General features: G+C 34.6%; 1 long non-coding RNA gene across 1 annotated transcript; it reads right to left on the bottom strand.

The window, feature by feature from the left end:
• Positions 1-253: 253 nt before the first annotated feature.
• LOC147497459 (uncharacterized) lies at positions 254-905 on the bottom strand. The gene is made up of 2 exons (XR_015194843.1): positions 775-905; positions 254-487 (listed from the first exon to the last, which is right to left on the bottom strand). It is a non-coding gene; the product is annotated as an uncharacterized LOC147497459 (long non-coding RNA).
• Between the last annotated feature and the right edge of the window lie 5,137 nt (positions 906-6,042).

Raw genomic sequence — 6,042 nt, 5'->3', positions numbered from 1 at the left:
TTAGAAGAAGTGTCAAGAACTAAACCTTCATTTATGACTATTTTTATTTAAGCGTCACCCTGAGAAACAAAAGTGTCAAGAAATTAACACTAAAAACTGTCAAGAATTGGTATGCCACACGACAGTTCTTTGGAAACCGTCATAACTCCTTTTTTTTTCCCTCTGAATCTGAAAATTTCTGTAAATTTGAAATTCCTGTAAACCAATACATTCCAATACCACCAATACATTCAAACACTTGACAGCTGGAGTCCATTACAGAAACAAGAACCATACTTTTATTACCAACATAAATCATTCCAAGAACTTGTTCATATTACATGATTTATTCACGGAGAAAAAAATTAAATAACTTAAGCACTTGATTCAAAATCAAGTCTCATAATCCAACAACAATGCAATTTACATAACTCATCCAACAAATTGCTAATCAACCGATCCATCTCAAACAAACTTAATTGAGCTACCGTGTTATCTCACTTATAACCTAAAAAACAATATGAAGAAGAATGTGTTAGTTTATTTAATAAGTAAACTAAAAATATAATCATAGAACGACTTCTACACAGTATTAAAAAAATACACAAACAATGTGTTAACACACTAAGTCAATAACTACTAAACGAAATAGATGCAATCAACTATGACGAAGGAAAGAACATAAGAAATTAGACCTAAATTCGAAATGTATGGTGGAAAATCTTCAGACTAAACCTTCATATACAACCCCCAAAAACCTATCAAACATAAAAGATATATAAATGGTGCACATACCTATGCCGAGATAAATTTCTCGATGTACTCGATAAACTCCAAACAAATTTCAATAAGGTCCACGCTTGTATATGTCCTAGTGTTAGCCAACTCCATTAGCTACATAAGTCAACAAAGAAATTACAATCATCTTTGTTCTTTTTATATATACTTGCAATTAGTATGTGAAATAACAACTATTAACCTTTGTTTTAAGTGATTGATTAGGGTTCTTCATAAAGTGTCTCATGAACCGAATGACGTAATATCCACATTCAAAATCTCCTGGTTGTTTAGGGCACTACACACCAACATCAAAAAATTGTTGGTCAACATTCGATCGATAATGGACTATAATTTACATTGTATATTCAAGTACTGCTTATTTACCTGAACACGCTACCATTTTGGTTCCACTCTCTTTCCTTCACCCAATGCTAGTGTTTTGATCACACTAAAGAAGAATTTCAATATGTTAAAAGATGTAGGCATATGTACGTATCATACAAAAATTAAAACTAAAAGTAAAAATCAACTCACGTGTTCACCATCACTTTTAGGTTTATATTCGGTTCACGTCCAATTGAATCAAGATAATATACTTCTTTTGCACTTACGTCAATCATTACTAAGACCCAATGATTCCTAAAATCATATATAGAACAAGAGCATCACAAAATAATATAAAACAAAATTAATGAGATCCAACAGATCTTAATTAACATAGCCAACATGTTTACCTTGGGTTGTAAGGAAGGAAAATAACTTGGTCTCTTTGTCTTGCCTGTAATCTATTCAAGACAAAACGGCTCATCTCTTTCTTATCAGCATAACGACTGAAATCAGCGGGATAGCAAAATCCTAACCTTTGTTGAGAACTTTCATATTTCTCAAACAAATATCTAAAAAGGAAAATAAACATTAGTACATCTACACATCGAAGAGGAGTAATCAAACAACCCATCAATCAAAAATATTTGACACACCTGATATAAGCAATAATGCAATTGGCATTCAACAAATTCTTAGGTTGACAAACATCCATGATATCATCTTTGGAAATAAAAAATTGCAACTCACGCTCAAAAATCCAAGTGTCCATTTGACTTATGTGATTTCCTTTCATTACACTTCCCACCAAAACCCCAAACTCTTTCAGCGTACATTCATCGAACTCATCACATTCAACTTCATCAGTGTAAAAAAAAAAAACAACTCATAATAAGAATAAATAGTTATAGATATATGTAAAAAGTGTTAAATGTTTTACCATATTTTCAAGCAGCACAAAGTCACGAGGCCAAGCCACATGGTACCCAACCGCACCTTAAACAGTGGTAATGTCATTATCAAAAATCGGTCTTGGCAAAAGGGCAGTTGCAAAAATTGCACGTATAATTTTAACACGCACATAACCTTCCCCCAATTTAACATCATTTATCATTTCATCTGCTCCTGATCCCTCAATTAGACTAGCATCAGCTACAACATTGCCTTTTGACTCCAAAATTAACATACACGTTGGAAACTACGACAAATATAGCGATAATAGTAAGTTTGGAGACAATAGAGTATTATGGTCACTAATTATGGACATTACACAGAGTTTACCTTCACATTTCCTGATTTAGACTTAGAGATTGGCATGTCTTTTTTGGCTTCGAGAACCTTGTTATTGTCATTCGAGCGAATAGCCTAACAAGCATAATAATAATGTTTTTAATAATATGGTGAGCGTATAACCTTTAGTAAACATGTTAATATCAAATACATGCTCATTTCCCGACTTAGGTTTTGATATTACATTATCGCAAAGTAGCACAAATTCACGAGGCCAAGCCACAATGTAACCAACCGCTCCTCCGACAGTGGTAACAACATCATCAAGAACTAGTCTTTGCAAAATGGCAGTCGCTAAAATTGAATGTATAATATGAACACGTACATATCCTTCCCCTAATGTAACGTTATGGATCTTCTCGTCTAGTCCTGACCCCTCAATGAGACTAGCATCAGCAACAACATTGTCTTTTGACTCCAAAGCCAGCTTACACTTTTGATATCAATGACAAATATAACAATAATGATAAGTTCAAATATCCTAAAATACCATGATAACTCACTATAAAAATTACACAACATTTACCGTCACATTTCCTGATTTAGGTTTTGAGATTGCCACATCACATTTTGAGCCCATAGCCTAATAAACACACAATGAAAATCATACACTAATATTGATAGTACAACTATTTATTGTAGTTTACACTAAAATAACAAGTACCTGCTCATTTCCTAGAGTAGGTTTCAGGACTGCCACTTTGCATTTGGTTTTAGCAACACTCTTGTTTTTCAATCCCATAGCCTAACAAAAAAATAAAAGTAAAATTGAACAATTATATACATAAAATAACATTTGCGATTTAAACATTAAGTAACATATACTTGCTCCTTTCCATATTTAGGTTTTGAGATTGCCTCGTCGCTTTTTGATTTAGCCCTACTCTTTGTCTACGCATTGGATAGTTTGAGTTATTAAATATAATTACCTATTTGCATTATATAATCACAAGCGTAAAAATTTACCTGTTTGCACTTCTTTCTCACATTTGCTTCAAGATCAATGTTAAGACACTCATAATTTGTCTTGTTGTTAGCACCATTAGATAGTTGGTCACCGAATGGGCTTGACATTCGCTTTCTTCCTTCATTTTTAGAACTGTTGGAAGCAACTTTCTCTAGTTCTGGCAAGTTGGTGGTAATTCCTTGTATAATACCTAATACCTCTAATTGTCTCACTCTTTCCTTTAATGCCTTGTTCTCATCTTCTTTCTTACGGATCCTGGATTCCATCTCTGCTCTATGTGCCTCCACCCCTTCTTCGGGATATTGAAGTAAGATGTTGGAGTGACATACTTACCTCCTACTCTTACCTTTCCACAATGTTCTAGAGTCCCTAGTGCCTTCGTAAGAACGTCGTCGCTTCCTTGGGTTACTAATTTCCCATTAGCCTCTTCTTTTTTTAGTTGGTCCTGCACGTCAGTTGAACTTTTACTTAATTAAAGTGACAATCGGAACATAAAGGAAACTTAAGGGGGTCTTCTACTCTATCAGTCCAATATATATCATCGTTAGATAAGCCATTTATCAAAGTACTTGTGCAACCTTTGGAGAAGGCCTTTATGAGGGCCTGGATTGGCTATCAAACAACATTGCAAACAAGGCTTGAGGCAAGTGGTAGAACTTGTTAGGATTGCTTGTGGTTTGTTATGGCAAAAAATTTAGAATTTGCATATTTTTTTCTGTATGACTTTTTTGGTGATCATATATTGTAATAGGCAGGGGATTACTTGATTGGATATACTTGCGAAGTTTCTTGTTTGTTGTTTTGAACATGCCTGCACTGCTTTAACTTTTAAAAGGAGACTAACTCAATATTTTTACTGTTGATAATGTTTATCTTTGAAATAACCTTAAAGGTCAGGGAACTTTGGAGTATTGTACTTGAACTCCCTAAATAGCTGCATCTTTGAGAAAAGAAAGAGTATTAATGCTATGTGTTTGATAGGACGACCATTTGACGAGTCCCAAAAAAAAAAAAAAATCAAGATCAGAAAACAGCAAGATTAGAAAATAAGGACACAGAAAATCAAGGACACTGAAATCAAGATCAGAAACTAGATGGGAGTCTCCCAACAAGAAACATAGATGTCGAGCTCGAAAAAATCAAGAGGAAGGGAGCTCGTGGACTGTTGATCAATCTACTTCCTTCATGAGGGGGGAGAGAATGGCAAAGAATCTAAGGAGAGTGCAACAGCAAGAGAAGAGCAAATGTAGAAGCAGAATGACAACATATGTCAACCTACCTCAGTACAAGCCATAGGCAATAAAACTAAGGAGATGACGCAAATAGAGAGTACATAAGGTAGGGACTCAGGTGAGACAAAGGAGCAGGGAAATGGTGTTAGAAATACCAGTAAGGGGAGTGAGCCAACAGGTAAGAATATATATACAACTCAAGGAGGAAGATAGAACTTAGTGGCTGCAAAGTACGATCACTTAAAACCCACAAATGTCTTTAAATGAGTGTACAACAAGGGTGCTGGAACATGAGGGGCTTCAATAAGGATGTAAAGCAAGTTGCAGTAAATGATAAGGTTAGGAAATCTGACTATGCTCATCAGTTAGTGAGATCAGAGATTGAGGAAATAAGAAGCAAGTTAATGACAGTTGAACGAAAGACGGAACAAGAACCAGTAGCATGGTTTCAAAATAGAATTTCTCGCCATTACTGTTGGATGGTGATGAATGGTGGTCATCAACCCTTGAAGAAACTACAAGAATGGAATTGAAGTTAGGACTAAATGATCGATGTGTGTTATGTGGGAGAACATAAGTACTTCAGAAAAAACACACGAAGGATTAGTAGGCAGGAAAAACACACTGAAGGAAAACACACGAAGGATCAATAGGCAGATGGTCAAGTGGGGCTGGTGGAGGGCTTTGTCTGTAAAAACTTTACTTCCTAAAGGGGCTAGCAGAAAACTCTTTGTTTGCTATACCAGCACACAACCTACTACATCTTTGCTATATCTAATAATATTACTACACATTACACATAAGTACATATACTCAAATATCTATAAAAGGATATAAACAACAACTTACAATTTTTTCTGCCACTTCCCTCGTATCATCATCATCATATCCACCATTCTTGTCTTGACGAGCTAAAAGCCACAAATTAGCTCTATCATTCTCATCAAAAGATTCTCCCAACTCTTCTTTCTATTATAAAACATATAAATAGGAAGTCCAATTATTTGTAGTATATGTTACGTTCAATATATAAATTGATATTTAAAAGATTTGTGCAAGTACTTACCAATTTATCTTCTAGGCCAGCATATCCAAGCCTGCTGATTCGGTGGTTATACTTATTCATTTTCCTTCGTGCTGATTGTAATTTGCTTCTCTCTTATCAAAAATGGTTTACATGCATTCTTAGTATATATATCTCACAAGTACGCATGAATAAACACAACCAATTTACTAAAAATTCTATTCTAATAAAATTTATGATATACCTAGAACTCTCCTGTTAATCTCGATTTCACAAATGCATGCCAGTCGGGTTTCCTGATCTTATATTTTTTAGGTGGATTTGTAAGCGCATCTTGATCATCTTTAAAAGGGAAGATAAACTTCTTCGTAAGCATATTCTTGAAGGTCCTCCAACGAACTCCACTTGATTTCAAAACTGCCTTCATATACTTAACATCTATATTG

The sequence above is a fragment of the Coptis chinensis genome, chromosome 5, assembly GCF_015680905.1.
Source record: "Coptis chinensis isolate HL-2020 chromosome 5, ASM1568090v1, whole genome shotgun sequence".
Taxonomy (NCBI): Eukaryota; Viridiplantae; Streptophyta; class Magnoliopsida; order Ranunculales; family Ranunculaceae; genus Coptis; species Coptis chinensis.
This window is presented reverse-complemented; position numbering and strand designations above follow the sequence as displayed.